This window comes from Sarcophilus harrisii, chromosome 3 (assembly GCF_902635505.1).
Source record: "Sarcophilus harrisii chromosome 3, mSarHar1.11, whole genome shotgun sequence".
Taxonomy (NCBI): domain Eukaryota; kingdom Metazoa; phylum Chordata; class Mammalia; order Dasyuromorphia; family Dasyuridae; genus Sarcophilus; species Sarcophilus harrisii.
Window position 1 is genome coordinate 360,795,205 of NC_045428.1, and position 19,107 is coordinate 360,814,311.

The window sequence follows — 19,107 nt, forward strand, 5'->3', positions numbered from 1 at the left end:
AGACCTTTTTCTTCCCGCTGCCTACTCTCTGCCCACCAGGAGGCGCGCTTCGCCCGTGGAAGACTGCCCCATTCTTCTAAATGCTCCCGGCCCGGTGGCCCGGGGATTACTGTGGCTTCTTTCCCCTCCTCTCTTCCGAAGTTACTAACGGGGGCTGTTCGGCCGCTCAACAGCCCCTCTGGCTGCGGAGGGTCCGCCGCGCCCGGGGTCCTCCTGCGCTGCTCCCTGCCGTCGGATATTCTCCGGGCCCTCCTCGCCCTTGTTCCACCCCTCCGGCCCGGCTGCTTTTGCACCCACTACTTCCCCCAATGGCCAGCTCCTTCCTCCGCCTTCCCTCCTCTGCTGCTCCCTGGGCAGCCAGCCACAGGTGTGTGCCCTTCTCCAGCCCCCAGACTCTCTGTCCTTCCTTGGAGCTGTGCCCCTTACACACACACACACGCGCACAGTCCCTTACACATTTCCCTTTACTCGCCTCCCCTTTACATTCCCTCCCGGTCTTACACACTCGGGGGGCCTTTTAGTCACTCCCCCCCTTGCACATACCCTTTCAGTGCACACGTGCTCGCACACGCACGCCTCTCACACCTACACCACCCAGCCTTTGCACACACGCTTGCACCCGTAGCCCTCACAGCGTGCCCTTACCCACCGCACGCCTTCACACACAACCCCTCTCCATGTGGGCACACGCAGAGCCCTTTGGCAGCACATTCGCGTATTCCTTGCACACCCCTCACACACATCCTTTCACACATACCCCTAACCCACAAACCCTTTCTATACACACCTCTTACACCTGCCCTTTACACACACACACACACACACACACACACACACACACACACACACCCCACACACATAGAGAGCGCTTTTATTCCCCGGGGCTCTAATGGTTCTCCCGCTGCCCGCTGCCCGCTGCCCGGTATTGCGCCCCGCCGCAGTTCCCCCGACTGCCCACCGGGTGTCGCCCCGCGCCTCCCCGGGCCCTCTCTCTCCTCCCTCCCTCTCTGGCTCCCCAGCTCTCTTGCTCGCTCGCTCTCTCGCTCGCTGGGGCCGGACACAGACTGCCTTCAGCTGCCGGCGGATCGGGCTGGAGCCGCGGCGGCGGCTGCTGCGGAAGAAGGGGGGGGAGGGAGGAGGAAAACAACAGCCCAGCAGCCGGCTGACCCGCGGCGCGGCCCCCGGTCCAGCCCCCCCGGAGTTCGGACCCGCTCAGGTAGGGCAGACGCCCCCGCGCCCCGGCCCGGGACCCTCACCGCCCATGTCTGCGAGGCTCCCCGAGCCCCACCTGTGCGGGGTACCCCCCCCCCCCCCTTCCCGCCCCCCCCCCCCCCCCACTTCTGCTTGCCCTGCCCGCATCCTCCCCTGCCCTCCTTTCTGCCCCGTGTCCCTGCATCTCCATCCCCTCCTCTCCCTGGCATCCCATCCCCTGCATCCTTCTCTCACTCTTGCCCCCTAAGCCCCATCCCCTACGTCTTTATCTTCTGCTCTTGGCCCCCCATCCCTCTGCACCCTTAGTGCTTACCCTCCCGACTCCTTTCTCCACCCCCGTCTCCTGCATCCTTATTTTCAGTTTTCAGAACCTTCTTCATCCAGTTCTGTTCCCCTACCTTCTATATCCTCATCTATCCTACCTCACCCCCCAAAAAACTCCTTATTTCGCTTTTGTCCCCTTCCACCCGATTAAGGGCCCCCTTTCCCAATTCTTGCCTTCTTTTCTTCTGTCTCCCAAGACGGGCTCTCTTCCCATACCTCATCTGTCTCTGCTTCTGTGATCTGGATCCCCTTTTCTCATTTTCTCCATCTCAGCCCAATAACCCAGTACCCCCATTAAGTCTCCTTTTCTGTACTATGTGCTTCTCCTCCTTCTCCCTTTCCCTTCTCCTCCTCCCCCTTTCTGGACTCCCATCCACCAATCTTTCATTCTCTCCCCCCCCCACCTTGTGCATCCCTGGGGGAGCCTAGCATCCTACTCGCATTGACCTCCCTTAGATCAATTGTGTTCCCCCCTTCATCCTATCCCCAGTTTACTAGAACCCAAAATTCGAAATGAGAAGTGAGGGAGAAACTCCAGAAACCTGCAGTGGTGTGTGTGTGTGAGTGAGTGTGTGTATGTGTGTGTGTGTGTGAGTGAGTGTGTGTGTGTGTGTGTGTGTGTGTGTGTGTGTGTAAGGGGGGTGGGGGGAAGTGCTGATTGAGATTCACTCCAGTGAGGCACAAACAGTGCTGTGAAGCTGGAATTGGTTCAGGCCTGGGGAGACAGAGGTGTGTGTGTTGTGTGTATGTGTGTGTGTGTGTGTATGTGTGTTCTGGTGAGATGGGAGGTGGGGATCTGGGAGGAAGAGAATTTCTTGTTGGGGTTGGGGTTTCAAAACACTTGAAATGCTTCGGTCTTCCCTGGATCCCTGAGAGCCTAAGTCAGAAGGGGAGGAGTTGGAGAGGAGCAGGAAAGAGTTGACCTGGCTGCCTGAGGTTTGGGTAGAAGGGGAGGGTGGCTAAGAGCAGAGTTATCTGGTTGCTCTGACTGGCAGTAGCTAAAGTCATGCAGGCTAAGATCTCTCCCATCCGGACCTCTAGCTGTAGAGATCTTGGCATCTGTTCTCTACGCTGCCATCTTCCTCCCAGTGCCTGCTGTCTGGTTGCCACGCTGGTGCCACCTCTCTGTCTCCCTCCAGTGGATCTCCTGAGTATGTGTTTGAGTGGCTTGGACTGTGGAGAAGGGGAGTGGGATCCTGGGCTGGCTCTCTCTTAGGGGGCGGGGACACCTGTGCCCCCTGGTGTTTAAAACATTAGTAGAATGGGACTTCTTCCTCCTTCCCAGGCACGCACCCCAGCCTTAGCAAAGGAGACCTAGTAAAAGCAAAGAGAGAATGCTCCACACTACCTGTGGGTTAATTGGGTGGTGGAACCGCCTCCACCTGGAAACAGTCAGGTTAGCATTTGCCTGGGACCGAAGCTGTCCCTCTGGAGGTGGACATGGGTACGGTGCCAAGGAAGATATGAATTTCTGCTTTATCCCGGGAATCTTGTGGCACATTTGGTGGGAAGGAGGGTGGAATTGACTTCCCTAGGTCTCACCCAAAACGGAGGGAACCACTGGGGTCTTCCCGATCAGTGTCATCAGGCTAGCTCTTTTCTGAAGTTGTAGCTCATTCCTCATACATACTTAATCAGGTTTAGCATTTACTCCTGCTGGCTGAATGTGTTTCTCAAGGTCACGACCCTTTGAAAAATTAATCTAAAATGTACACATTACAGTGTCTGACTTTGTTTAATTGTTTTTTGGTTTTTTTTTTTTTTTTGGCCCTTTATTCTATTTCTGTTGATCAAGCCTTCCATTGGGAGCCAAGGCCTCAGTTCTCCCATCAGCCTTCTCTCTTCCCAGCCCCCCCTTCCTCCAAGCCAGGTTTATCCTCTGGTTTCCTAAAGTCCCTGGACCTGCTGTCCCACTCAGATGATCAGACAGACAGAGGCAAACAGTCACAGAGAGACAGTGAAAGACACACAGAGAGAGGAGAAAGGGAGAGGGAAAAGGAAAAGAAGAGAAGTATTTTTCATTTAATTATTTAGGAAAAGGAGGGAACTTTTGTTTAAAAAGAGAGAAGCTAGAACATGGCAGCAGTGGGGTTGAGTTAAGTGAAGCTCCTGGGGGAGAAAAAGAAGAGGACCCTTGGGTACTCCCTGAAAAACCTTTACAAATTGTAAAATGATGTTGGCCAACACAGGTTGCAACCCATTGCAGAGGAAGTTGTAAGTAATGCCAGGGATATGGAAACATTGGATATATTTGGGATCATCTAAGAGAGGAAAGAAATAGGGGCAATTAGGTGATGCAATGGATAGAAATGTGGCCTGGGGTCAGGATAACCTTAGTATCTGTGTAATCCAAGTCACTTAGTCTGTTTGCCTCAGTTTCCTCAATTCTAAAATTAAGAATTGTAAATTTTGAGAATTGAGGGAGTATGAACAGTACCCATCTCCTAGGGTTATTGTGAGGATCAAATGAGATATTTGTAAAACCCTTAGTAAAATGCCTGGCATATACCCAGTAAGGACTATATAAATAAATGCTTGTCTCCCCACCCTCCCACCCCCAATAAAGAAGAAAATGATTATGAGGCTGGAGATGAGTAGGTAAATTGTGGTTAATGTGTTTGGGAGAGAATCTTTTGCTATTTCTGCATAACAATGCCTTACCATTTGTATAACACCTTTCAAAAAGCTTTCAAATAGATTATTTCATTTGTTCTTTACTGCAAACCTATGAAAATAGTCGGTGTAGGTTTTAATTATTTCTGTTTTTTTAGATGAGGAAACCGAGGCTGGGGCCCATGCTCATATAGTAATGAGGCAAAGCTGATTCTCACAGAGAAGCCAGATCTCAGAGTTTAAAGCCTCCTTGGGGGCCATTCTTATCCCTCTTGGTCCTAAGCACAAACCTAGGTTTCTAAAACATTTAAAGACCAATGCTTTTCTCAAGGCTCTGTTCTCCATTTTGGTCCCTAGATCTATGAGAGCCGAGTTACCTGCTTCTGTGCTCTACACTTGATATGTTCGTTCACTTCAGTAGCCACCATCTTCCTTTTTTCTGTTCATCTTCATTATCTCTTTAAAAACCTGGTTCAAAACTTACCTTTTTCACAGTTGCCAAGAATCCTGACCAACTCTGTCTAACTTCATTATTTCCTCTGTGTCCCTTTACATGCTCACATTGAAAAATTTTCCTACCTAATTGATGCCTTTGGTTAATTGATTCAAATGAGATGTTTAGAAATTATTCAAAACTGCCTTATTGGCACATATATGTGTGTCACCCGACTTTTGAATCCTCTGATTTTAAAAAAGGTTTTTCTTAGTTAAAGTCTGTCTATGTGGTTCATCTGTCTGTCTGTCTATCTATTTATCTCCAACTCAATCCAAATGCATTTACTAAGTGTCTAATATGTATCCCACCTTCAAACTTCCTTTATTTCTAAGCCGATTTTCTCTATCTCATTAAATGGTACCTCCACTTTCCCCAGGTTATCCTGGCTGATAAGCTTAGAACCATTTTTGACATTTTTCTTATTATAAACAAATCCTGCTAAATCTTCCTTTTTTGATGTCTTTAGAATCTCTCCATTCCCACCATTTAGTTTAGGCCCATGCTAGATTTTTACAGTAGTTTCCTCATTGATTTTCTTGCTTCTAGCCTCTCTTTCAATTCACCCCACACCACTGCCAGATTAATTTTTCTAAAACATTGTTTTTGACAAATTGTTCTCCTGAACAAAAGCCTTCACTGCTTCCTCATTGTCTACAACATGAACTGTGAACTCCTTAGTCTGGCATTCAAGGCCCACTACAGTCCCTAACCTTCTAAATTTATCACCCACGTCTTCTCTGTGTGAGTCATACTGGCCTCCTCGTTGTATCCTTGAAACGCTTTGTGTTTTTACAGAGTATCACCGAAGCTCAGTAGGCAGGGACCTCCAATATGTACCTGAGTTGGAATCCCCAACAAGCTAGTCTTTACTTGAAGACTTTTATTTTAGAGGATAACCCATCCTTTGGAGGCAACTATTCTAATTTTGAATTACTCTAATTTTAGGAAATTTTCTCTTAGGTAATGGTGTGTGAACACAGAAGACCTGTACTTTTCAGTCCAACCAATCAACCAATTATTCCCATCTAATTAATTTAACTAATATAATATATGCCATCATTCTTTTATCAAGTGAATCCATTTCGTTGATTGAGTTATAAAATCAGTGAAAGATGAAAAACAGGTAGGAACAATTCCTAAACACCTCATTTGAATCAATCAATCAACCAAAGGCATAAACTAGGTGGGGAAAAGTCCTCAATCAATCTGAAAGGAGTAAATGATGCTGCAGAGAAAGTGTATTGGGTCTGGTTGAAGAAAATTTAGTCGGGCTCTGTGGGGCTTGAATAAAAATAACAAACCAGTTTGGAATCCAAGATTCCAATAACAGGCCAGCCAAAGAAGGATAGAGCAGCCCTAGGCAAACCCATGAGAGGAAATCACTTGGGGGGGGGGGGAGGAGAGGAGGAAAAGGAGAAAGTTTCTGTCTTTCCTCATCCCCCTTGACCAGAGGAAGAGATAGTGTTTCTAGAAAAGCAAGTACTAATGGTGTTGTCTACCTCAGAGGCTTATGATGGAATAAGCATTTTAATAGTGCCTACTAGGCCAGGCATTTTGTGACTATCATTTCATTTGATCAGAGTCCTGTCCTGGGACCTTTTGTCTTCCTCTATAATACTGTACATGGTGATCTCATCAGTTCCCATGGGTTTAATTATTATCTCTACCCTGATGAATCTGAAGTCTGTTTGTCCTGCCCCAATCTCTCTGCTGACTTCCAGTCTTATATGTCTCCTGCCTTTTAGACATCTTGAACCTAATGCCCAGTAGACATTCTAAACTCAATATATCCCAAACTGAACCCATTCTTCACCCTAAACACTCCTTACTCTCTGTCTTCCTTATCCTATGGAAGGCAACACCATCCTCCTAGTCCCTCAGGTTTTCACTTAGAAGTTATTCTTGATTCCTCACTATTTCAGCTCTCTATCCAAGCTGTTGCCAAAGCTTGCACCGTTGCAATCTTTCTTGAATGTACCCCCTTCTCTGACACTGCTTTGGTGCTTGGATTATTGCAGTAGCTGCTTGTGGGTCTGTCGGTCTTCCCATTTCAGTTCATATTCCATTCAGTCACTAACGTGATTTTCCTAAAGGTCGGGTCTGATCATTCAATAACCTCCAGTAGCTCCCATTGCCTACAGGACCAGATATAAAACGCTCTATTTGGCATTCAAAGACTTTCATACCCTAGTCCCCTCCCACCTTTCCACTTTTTTTTTTACACTTTAGTTTCCAACTTGTACTCTTTAATCTAGTAATACTGTCCTCCTGGTTAAGCACTCCATCTTTCAGGTCCTGGCTGTCCCTTAATCTTGGAATGTGGTCTCTTCTTTGCTCTACTAATCTCCCTGGCTTTCTTTAAATCCCAACTAAAATCCTACCTTTTATAGGCCTTTTAATTCTGGTGCCTTTATTCTGTTATTTATTTTCTAATTATCCTATATATAGTTTGTTTTGTATACATTTGTTTACATAATTTTTCCCTCATTGGACTAAAAGTTCCTTGAAGGCAGAGATTCTTTTGCCTTTTTTGTTTCTAGTACTTAACGCAATACCTAGCACACAGTAGGCACTTAATAAATGTTTATTGATTTATTCCTTCAATAACTCAGGAGTGGGGAGAAGGGTGTATATCTGCTTTTATTAAACCCATGTTACCACCAAGAAAACTGAGGCAGAGAGAGATTAAGTGACTTGCCCAGGATCATAAATAATATAATAATAAAATATAAATAATCATAAGTAATATTAACTCAACTCTTCCTAACTTCAGTCCAAATGTTCTATACTATCTCACTGTCTTTATGACAAACTAAACATATCAGAGAAAGATAGCTTTAGGATCCAACAAAGGCCCTTCCCCTTAAAACCGAGGAAAGGACTATACATACCTCAGGGGAACACAGTGAGGACTCTGAGAAGGGAGATAAGGACTCTCATCCATTGAGGATCTGTGAGGTTCTCCTTTGCTAAGTAGGCTCTCTAAGTTTAAGCCCACTTTACTCAGGGCTCTATATACTTGTGGGAGAGTGTCCCAATGTCTTTATATGGGTTTTTTGGGGAGTGGGGATGGAGGTTAGAAATATTTTTTGGATTTCAGTATTTGTAATTCAGTATTTTGCACCAGGATTCAGTAAATATCTCCTTATAAGCTATTTGATATTAGTAGATTAAATGACATTGGAAAGCACAACTATGTGGGCTTCTGAGAAATAGAGAAAGCCCAACCTCTCTGGATTACCTTTAGAATCCTCTGGGAAGGCATAGTTAGTTTTCCTCCAATGCCTAGGACTGCTGATGGGAGTGAGAATAAGCTCAGAGACTATGCTACACTTACACTGAGTTGAAACCTGCTTCTCCTGATGTTAGAGGTGGGCTTTGACCCAAGAACTGATTTAGGATTATAGAAAGTGCACGAAATGCTATGTTCCACACATTGTGCTTTGAGCCTTTGATGGATGTACCATCTATCTCATTCACAGATGAATTGCTCTAAAGACACAGGCTACCTCCATAGTTTTTCAGTCTGTATAGCTTCCATGCCCTTTTGTAAGACCTTTACAGGAAAGTAGTCAGCCCACTGAATATAGCAAGGGTCCGCCTCCAGAGTGCTTGACACTGCACGGATACTAAAGGAGCACAGACACAGAGGCTGCCCATCCTTTATCCCTTGTTCTCTAGGGAAACAACTGGTTTGAATGTTGGCCTTGTTTTTTGTCACCTGTGTGATTTTGGACAAATCTTTTCCTTTTAGGGCTCATTTTCCAAATCTGTAAAATGAAGTTTTTGGGCTATTTGCCTCCAAATGGTCCTTCTAGCTCTAGAATGAGTAAGTGAATGAATGAAGCATTTAAATGCCCACTCTTTTTAAAATCATTGTATTAACACTAGGGTTATAGACAGAACAGCAAAACTGTTCATGCTTTTGGGGAATTCACCTCCTGATGGGGGGTAGAAAACACATATGGATGATTTTAACTGCAAATCAGATGAAAAGAGTCCGTGGTTCTTAGGATGTGGTGGCAAAGCAGATGGCAATGTCTTTTTAATCTCCTTATTTCATGTTATACTATTACTGGGGCTCTTGGGCTCTAGTCTGTTCTTTGTCTCTCAGTCTGTTCTAGGTTGTCCCCATTATGGTTTGAGAAGAGATGATTATCAAGGTGGTAATGGTGACTTGATGTTCTGGTCACATGCTATCTCCCATCTCTCCCTCAGGGTATGCACTATTTCAGCTAGGCTGACATACCTACCCTTTGAGTGGCAGTTGGTTACCAGGTGATGGGGCTGGCTGGCTGCTTCTTTATAGGCGTTAATTCCTCAGATGATGGCTATGAGAGTTAGCTCTATGATCTCAGCGTTGATAACTTTTTTTCATTGTTTCTCCATTGGTAATATGTTGCAACCAGCTTCTGTCTACCTTGTGTCTCTCTATGGCTCTTTAAGTGACCTTCTGTTTCCTCCGCTTGGACTGGTTATAATCTTTGAGGTCTAGATAATTCATATTCTCTCCGTGAAGCCTTTGGAAATCTTGTTACATCTCTACAACTCCCATCATTCTTTCACTTGTTGCCCTCTGGAACTCAGCATATATAAGTTGCTGAAATTAGTTACCTTTTCAAGTGTATATGTCTTGTTTTATCAACCGGATTAAAAATTCCTGAGAACAGCCACAATAGTATCTTATAACTCTTAGTTGTTATTTATTAATTTTTTGATTACATGTTTCCTTTTTAAAATATTCATGTGCTTTAAAATACAATGTGATCAGATGTAGTGGTGCACACTTGTAATCCTAGCTACTAAGAAAGCTGAGAATGGTGGATTGCTTAAATTCAGGGATTCTGAGCTATAGTAGAACTAAGTCAATCTGGTGTCTGCACTAAGCCCAACACCAATATGGAAAATCTCTCTCATTCCCACTGGGAATGAAAGACTACTTGGTTGCCTAAGTAAGGAGAGTTGAATATATCCAGGTCAGAAATACATCAGGTTAAAGCTCTCATGATAATCAGTAATGGGATTGTGAGTGTCTTCTAGCCTGGATGAGAGAGGGGGGGCAGGAAGGGAGAGAAAAAGAGAGACACTCAGGAAGGAGTTTGTGGGGGTTAGGGGAAAGAGAGAGAGAGAGAGAAAGCAGTTGGGGGGTTAGGGAAAAGAGAGAAGAGAGCTGGGAAGGTGTGGGAAAGAGAGAGAAGAGAGTGAGGGGGAAGAGAGAAACAGACAGATGGACAGAGGCAGATAGAATCAGAGAGAGAGAGAGGAAGAAAGAGAGAGAGAGAGAGAGAGAGAGAGAGAGAGAGAGAGAGAGAGAGAGAGAGAGAGAAAAGGAAGGAAGAAGGAAGAGAGAGGGAGGGAGGGAAGAAGGGAGAGGGAGAGAGAAAAGGAGGAAGGGAGGGAAGGAGGAAGGGACAGGGAGGGAGGAAGGAGGGAGGGGGAAAGGAAGGGGATACACACTCAGAGAGACAGCAAGACAGAATGACAAACAGGGAGACAAAGAGAGAGACAGAAAGAAACTGAGAAAAAGGGAGAGACACAGAGAAACACATACAGAGAGATGTATGCAGAGATGCAGAGAGACAGAGACAGAGAGACTGAGGCTCTGAGAGAGAGAAAAACAGACAGAGAGAGAAATAGACAGAGATGCACAGAGAGAGGGAAAACAAAGAAAATCCAATGTAAAGGAAATCCAAGTTTCCCTCAAACACCTCTAAACTAAGGCATAAATGAGGGGTAGCCATGTTTATTTTACAAAAGGATTCACCATAGGCTTTCCTTAAATAGCCAGTATCCATTCAACTCAGTTCCATTCAAAAACTTATTGATTAAGGGCTTCCTGTGTACAAGGCACTCTGCTCAAAAAGACAAAAGAAATAGTACCTGCTGCTAAAAAGCTTACAGTCTATTTTGGGTTTATAGCAGGTAAACACACAGAGAAGTCAATGTAAAGTCTTTGTGACTTTATTTAAAATAATTTGAAGAGAAAGGGCATTTAAAATATGATCACACACATATTATATGATGCTTGAATACAGTCTCTCAGAAATCAGTCAATGGATATTTTTGAATACCAACTGTGGGATTCACATCATATTAAGAACTATGGAACGTACAAAAAGAAACGATCTTTTCTGTAGAACTTTAAGGTATATGAAAGAGATCCCTCCAGAACAAAGGAGTAAGATAATAAAGGCAAGGATTATTATCCCTAATTTACAGATGAGGAAACTGATGCTCAGAGAGGTTGTGGGACTTGTCCAGAGTCATACAGCTTGTAATCAGGACCTGAATTCAGGTATCCTGAGTCCATTCAATTTTCTTTCCACTGTATCAAACAAGGTTAAGGGGGAGCTCTCATCCAAAAAGGGGTTTAACTGGGAAAGATAGAACTCAGAGGCAGAACATTGAAAGAATAATTAGATGCTATTATGGTGTAAAGTAATAGCCAAAAAAGGTTTTTTTTTTTGTTTGTTTGTTTTTTGGAGGGGTTTATCCCAAGGAAAGGAAAGATCGTTTTTGATGGGTACTGGAGTCAGAAGACTTGGTGAAGTAGGAAGTGTCTGAAGAACCTGTGAGATTGGACAGTCAGGGTAATGAGCTATTCCTTGTGGAAGAACAGAATGAGGTATGCCTCATTCTTTCATTCCTCAAAGTATAAAAGAGACTAGTAAATAAACATTTATTAGTCCATAAGCATTTATTAAACTCTAAGTATGAGCTAAGCATGCTCAATACTCCAGATGCAAAAAGGGGCAAAAGGCAGTTCCTACTCTCAAGTCATTTCCAGTCTAATGGAATAGTGAGAAAACATTCCTGATTGGGGCAAAGGTTGGAGAGTTTAGGAAATAAGCTTGGATGGTCTAACAGGCCTAGATTATGGCAATTTGTAGAGATAAATCACATAAAACAATGACTTTGCAAGGAAAATCCTGAAGGTATTTTGGAGAGTAAAAGGGGTCTGAGGACAAAGATTCTGAGAATAGTTGACTTAGTCTGATGCGTTATTTTATAGACAAGGAAAATGAAGCTCAAAGGGGGAAGTTTTCTAAGTACTTTCACCTACAGCCTAGGCTTTCTTTCTCAGAGATCATTAGTTAAATAGCTAGCATTTATTAAACCTGTATTATATTCCAATCATTGTGCTAAACATTGGGAATACAAAGAAAGGCAAAAATCAGTCCCTACTCATAAGGAGCTCACACACTAATGAACATGTAAATCCATAAGTACAAACAAGATAGCACAGAATAAATTCTGGGCCATGTCAGAGGGAAGGAACTAAGATTAAGGAGGGCTTCTTGCAGAAGGTGGAGCTTTACTTAAGACTTGAAGGAAACTAGGGAAAGCAAGAGGTGGAAATGGGGAGACCTCTTCAGACATGGGAAACAGCCAATGAATATACTCAGAGTTGGCAGGTAGAGTGCCATGTTTAAGGAAGAGCAAGGAGGTCACTGTCATTAGATCTTAGAATATATGAAGGGAGCAAGATATAAAAAGAATAGAAAAATAGGAAGAGTCCAATTTATGAAAGGCTTTGGAAACTAAGCAGATGATTTTATTTTTCAACCTGGAGGTAATGGAAGTAATAAGGAGAAGCAGGAGACTTGAGAATGGGGGAAGGAGAGAGAGGATGGCCATGGAGTGAATACATGTTTAGAATTACTTCAAGGACCAGAGTTAAAGAGAATTTAATAAGATGACAAATCAATAACCAAGAGGAGCTTAAAATATAAGTGAGAAGTAAGCAGTAAAGAGCACTTAATAAAAAAATACTTTTGAGGAAGAACTTAGTAATGAAGAATATGTAGTTGGTAATGTCTATAAATTGGGATTCAATATAGTTCTGATTTCGTGAGTCAGAGAAGCTCCCCTAGTTAGGGTGATTTTCTCCATTTTGTGCTTTCAAGTGGATTTCCCCTTATTTTGTTAGATTCTGCTAATGGTTAGCAGCTGGGAATGAGCCACTGAGATAGGCAAAGTGTGGCCTGTAATTACAGTGACTGGGGAGGTTGAGGCTAGTAGATCACCTAAGATCAGGGGTTCAGAGATGAAATGCGCTAAAGTTGCTTGGACATCTGCATTAAGTACAGTACCAATATGGAGAAACTCTGGGAGTGAGGGGGTACCTACAAAGGGGCAAACTGACCAGTATCAGAAATATTGTGAGTCAAAGCTTCTGTGCTAATCACTAATGGGATGGGGCCTTTGAGTGACTACTCTTCTTCCAGGCCTGAATGATATTAGACCTACTCTCAAAAAAAAATTCCCAACTCCCTGAATGACCTGTTGTGTGTATGTAGTGGGGAGGGAGGACATGGTTCTCTATTTCTTCTTCTTGATCAAGAAGCAATCTGAGGAACAGTGAAAGAAATGAACCTGAAGTAAGTAGAAACTGGTTTTAAGTCAGGGATTCTTAACACCCCTCCAAACCTTTTTTGATATCATGCTCCCCTTTGGCAGATATTGGTGGCGGTAATCTATAAAATCCCAGAGTTTGGATCTGGGAGGGAAGAAAAGACCTTATTTTTCTATCCTCCTGATTTTATAGATAAGAAGTCTGATGTCTGAAGAGAGAAGGGAATTTAAAGAATATTGAGTTCTTTAGAATATTAAATCTGGAAAGGACCTTTGAGGCCATGTGATTGAATCCCCTTTTTTATAGGAAAAGAAATTGAGGCACAGAGAGGCTAAAAGTTTTTTCCAAAGTTGAACAGGCAAATTCTGTGATTCAGGTCTCCAGGCTCTCATTTTTTTCTACTTTAGTCCTTGGTCTCCCTATCAGAAATACAGTATAACCTTTAAGAGAGAGACCTGAAGAAGTTATCTAAACTCATCCCCAATCTCCACACAGAAAAAGACCTAAATTAAACTTGAAAACGATCTTAATGAATTTTACTGTTTAAAACCAAGTGTCAAAAATAATATCCTCTGCCTATAATATTTGCTGTCCTGTTTGTATTTCTAGGGACATCCCCATTCTAACCCCACCAATCTTTTTTTTTTTTTAGAGGTCTATATCTCTCTGGAAAGGACCAATTCAATTCGATATACATTGATTAAGCTCTTACTGTTTGAAGTCATTAGAAGGGAAAAGTTTCTGTAAGCCCAAGTCTCTGACTTAATGGAGCTTAAAATCTAATAGGGAAAATAGATTGTTATTCAGTTCTGTCCAATCTTTGTGACCCTATTTGAGATTTCTTGGCAAAGATATTGGAGTGATTTGCTATTTTCTTTTCCAGCTCATTTTACAGATGAGGAAACTGAGGCAAACAGAGTTTAGTGACTTGCCCACGTTAACACATATGGAAGCGTCAGACTTAGGATTTGAATTCAAGAAGATGAGTCTTCCTGACTTTAGACCCAGTGCTCTATCTACTGTGCCATCCAGCAGACAGGGGAGAATAGATACACAAATAATTAAAATACAGAAAATATGCTAGATTCAGTCAAACCACCTGGATTCAAATTCCAGCTCTGCTTATTACTTATTTCATTTTGGGAAAGTCTCCTAACTCCTAGAAATTCCTCATCTGCAAAATAAGCAGATTAGACTGGCTGCCTTCTGATGCCAGTTTATATCAATCTATGTCTGTGACCTCTTGCCTGTTGCTAAGTAAGTACATAAGAGAGGGAAGTCTCATGTACATAGAAAGGGATAGTTGAAGTTATATGAGAGGATGCAACTGATAATGGGGAGAGTATAAAGTAAGTTGGGAATCAGGGAGAGAACATTAGGGAAAGATCCTGATTTTTAAAAAGTGAGGAAGAGGACCAGGAGATACAAAAGCCAGTCCACTTAGAATCCAATTAGATATGAAAGAGAAAAATTAAGTAGGCAACTTAGAATAGAAATGAAATTCCTTGTTCTTCCTGATTTTTCACTAGGTCTGTTGAACAGGTAGGTAGGTCAATGTCTGAGTCTATGAGTAGTTTAACCTATCCCTGACGGATCTCCTGAAAAAAAAAATCCATGCCTTCTGCTCTTTGGTTACCAGATTTTCCTCATTCAGAGGTTGCTGAGAGAAGAGTTGGTGATGGGAGGGAGGAAGGAGTTAAAGGTATTGATGCATTAACAGCAAGGCACGGCATTGATTGGAAGTCAAGCTGAACCTTGACTAAGCGAGGTTAATTGCAGCTACCACCCTGTGAGGATGAAACTACATGGAGGTCTTTAATTTTTTTCTTCAGAATCCAGAGGGTAGGCGGGAATGGTAACCTGGTTTGCTCATTTAGAGAATAGGGCAGGACAAGGAGGCACATTTGGGTCTAAATGATTTGGAATGGTGATGGGAAATCAATTGGAGATCAACCATGGCTACTTCCAGTGGAGTTGAGAAGTTAGATTGTAGGCAAAACTAGACTGAAGTCATAGGAACATACTGCTGGGAAGATACTAGAATGCTAACATGCTCCTGTAACTCATAGAATCATAAAATTATTCAATTGCAATGGACTTCACAAGTTGTCGAATTCAACCTTGTCCAAAATATGAATTCCATCAACAGCATTCTTTTTTTTAATAGTACTTTATTTTTTTCCAATTACATGTGAAGACAAATTTTAATGTTCTTTTAAAAAAATTTGAATTCCAAATTTTCTCCCTTCCTCCCTTATTTCCTCCATCCCTAAGAGGACAAGCAATATGAAATATATATATATATATATATATATATATATATATATATACACATATATGTATGTGTGTATATACATACACGCACATATATATGTAACATTTATTCAACAAACATTTATTAAGTTCATATTGAGTGCCTGGCATTGTACTAGGCACTGGGGATGTAAAGATAAAATAGTCCCCAATTAGAAAAGCTTATATTTTACTGGGATGGGGGGTAACGACATGTAGTCAGTAAATATATCAACTGTAAATAAAAAGTAACATTACTAGGGAGAAAAAGAAGGGGAAAGGAAACAAAACCATTTATACAGTATCAACTGTATGCCAGGCCATGTACTAAGTATTTTTTAAAAGAGCTTTATTTATTTTTTTTTAAAAACTATTTTTCATTTAATGGTGTTTTATTTTTTCCAATTATCCATAAAATAATTTTCAACATTCAATTTTGTAAGATTTTGAGTTTCAAATTTTTCTCCTTTCCTTCCTCCCCTCTTCCCAAGATAACAAGCAATACAATCTAGGTTATACATGTATGGTCATAAAAAACATTTCCATATTAGTCTTGTGAAAGAAGAATCAAAATAAGGGAAAAACAAAAAGGAAAAAAAATTAAAAGTAAAAATAGTATGCTTCAATCTGCTTTCTTTCCTTGAATGTGGATAGCATTTTCCATCATGAGTCTTTTGCAATTACCTTAGATCATTGCATTACTGAGAAGAGCTAAGGCAATCATAACTGATCATCCTACAATATTGCTGTTATGGTATACAGCATCTCCTGGTTCTGCTCATGTGCTAAGTGCTTTTTAACAAACATTATTTCATTTGATCCAAAAGTTTGCAGTGTCAGGATAGGAGGCACGCGATCCAATTCTTGAAGGAAGCTAGGAATTTTCAGAGATGAAAACAGTAAGAGAGCACATTCCAGGAGGAAGAAGAGCCTATGCAAAGGCCTAGAGAGGGGAGATGGATTGATGTATCTGGGGAGCAGCAAGTGGACCATTTTGTCTGTAACATAGAATACATAAAAGGGAGTAATGTGCAATAGCCCTGGCAAGGTAGACGGGGGCTGAGTTTTGAAGAGCTTTCTATGACAAATAGAACAGTTTGTAGCCTATCCTAGAGATACCAGATTGCTGCTGGGATTTCCTGATAAACGGTCATCCAACATCTACCTAAAGACCTTCAGGGATGGAGAATTCTCTACCTCCTGAGGTGGCTGGTTATTAAGGAAGCTTTGGAAGCTTTCAGTTATGGACAATGAAATATTTTTGCACAGGTGCATGCAGAGTGTAGAACTAAGGGCTAGGGGAGATAGAAAAATAAATGGCTTAGCTCCTACTTTTATGAATTTTGTGGTGTAGTCAAGGACTAGGGAACATACATACATTTAATGCAAAATGGAACAGAAGTACCAAAGAGAGATGGGGATGCTAGTTAGTATAGTGGATAGCATGCTGGGCCTAGAGTTAGGAAGATTCATCTTCCTGAGTTCAAATCTGGACTCAGATGCTTACCAGTTGTGTGACACTGGGCAGGTCACTTAGCTCTGTTTGCTTCAGTTTCTTCATCAGTACAATTAGATGGAAAAGGAAAAGGCAAGTCATTCCAGGATCTTTGCTCAAAAAATCCTAAATGGGATCATGAAGACATGACTGCAATTGAATAAACAATAAAAATCTAAGAGAGGCACAAGCAACCTTTTGTTCTTATTAACAGTCATAAATTCAACATGGTTCTTATTTGATGCTTTAATATCCCTCCTCCATGACCCTCTTTCCACCCCATCCTTGCTCTCGGTAGACTTCTAAATCTGGAATTTTTTCTGAACTTACAATCCATGATTGTATATGGATTGCTAGCTCTTCAATGATTTTGTCTGGTTTTGTCTATTTTTATAGCTTGAGGAACCAGGCTTATTTAATCTATATCAAATTGCTTGCATTATCAATGAGGGGAGTAAGAAGGAGGGAAGAAGAGAATCTAAAAATCAAAGTTTTAAAAATAAATATAAAATTGTTTTTACATATAATTGGGGAAAGTACAATAGTTAATTAAAAAGAAAAAGAAATCTGAAAAAAAAAGAAAGACAGAATCTCCCATTTGAAAGGAATTTCAGAAGTTATCTAGTCCCACTCCTGTCTGAAGCATTCTTAAAAAGTGATCATCTTCTTAAATGCCTCCAGTTACAGAACCATACTACCTTCTCTAGTGATCTATTTTTCTTCTATACACTTCTTATTGCCAAGATATTTTTTCCTTTAGTTGAACCAAAATTAGCCTCTTCAGCTTCCATGCATTGCTCCCAGTTCTGTCCTTTGTGGCCCAGAAGACCATTTCTAATCCTTCTTCCTCCATATGACAGCCCTTCAGAGACTTGAAGACAGCTGCTATCATGATCCCTCTAAGCCTTCTCATGGCTAAGCTCCTTACCCTCTACTGGTTCCCCCGGCTGAATCTGGATTGGCATGATCTTCAGACTTCTCATTTTGGTTGTCTTCCTTTGTACTTTCTCTAGATTTTCAATGTCCTTCTCAAAATATGATGTTTGGTATTAAGAACAGCATTCCAGTTGGGACCTGCCCAGGACTGAGGACAGTGGTACTCTCTAGCCTTGGCCACTGTGTCTGATGCAGCTCACACTAATATTAGCTTTCTGGCTGCCTTATTCACGCTGATGACTCACATCAAAATAGTAGCATGCTAAACCCTCAGATCTTTTTCACACAAAACATTTTCTAGTCATTTATAAATCTTCATCCTATACTGATTTTTGGAGCCCAAGAAGCATGTATTTATTTACTTTAAAAATTTCATTTCATTAGGTGAAGCTTATTAAGATATTTTTGAATTTTAGTTGTGAATTCCTGCTTTAGAAATTCAACCTCACTCCTACTTACATATCATCTGAACATTTGATAAACTTACCATCTATTTAAGACTTGATTATCCATTTTATTGGTAAAGATGCTGAATTGAACAAGACTAAGACCCAATCCTCGTAGCATTTTACTAGAGATCTGTGGGCTGGCATCCAGTCAGTCATCAACTTATTTCAAAATCACCTAGCTATACTATTATCTATCCCATCTTTCTCTGATTTTGTTTGGCAGAAAATCATGAGAAGCTTTGTCTGGTAATGCCTTGTTAAATTCTATAGAAAGAACATCTATGGTGTTTTCCTAATCAGCTAGTCTAGTATTCCTGTCAAAAAAGGAAATGAGGGTTGTCTGGCATGATGCGTTCCTAATGAAATCATCCTGTCTTATAATTATTACCACTTCTCTTTTCAAATGCTCACCAACCATTCCTTTAATAATCCGTTCTAGAATATTTCCTGGGATTGACATCAAGCTCCCTGACCTCCAGTTGGAATGGTCCTTTTTTTCTCCCCTCCTGAAAATTGGCACAACATGCACTTGTCTCCAGTCTTGTGTGCCTGTCTTATTCATTACTTTTCTCTGAGATCAATGACAACTTATTCAGCAATCACATCAACCAACTGTTTCAGGGATTTGGACTCATTGGGAGCAAGCAGGTGCTCCCTAACTATCTCTATGCTTAAGTTAGTTTCAATTTCCTGTTAGTCACTTTTTATGTTCTTCCTGGACTAAAATAGATGTTATTTTCCATCTCTATTATTGTCTTATCTATCTGGAGCAGTAGTCTCATTTCTTCTCATTATTCTATCTTCTTTGATCCTCCTTTTAGGAGGATATGGTAGCTGTAAGAGGCAAAAACAAACCATATTATTTTTGTCATCTCCTGGGTCATAATATTGGAAGAGACCTTCAAGAGCATTTAATCTAGTTCCTTCTTAAAAA

At 41.7% G+C, this 19,107-nt stretch overlaps 1 protein-coding gene across 1 annotated transcript in view; it reads left to right on the forward strand.

Moving 5' to 3' along the window:
- The first annotated feature begins 1,032 nt into the window (after nt 1-1,032).
- Nucleotides 1,033-19,107, forward strand: part of GRIK4 (glutamate ionotropic receptor kainate type subunit 4) — a 670,650-nt gene continuing 652,575 nt past the window's right edge. Inside the window, exon 1 of the mRNA XM_031960162.1 lies at nt 1,033-1,216. The gene's annotated coding sequence lies outside the window, so the exon portion shown is untranslated. The remainder of the gene's footprint in view (nt 1,217-19,107) is intronic.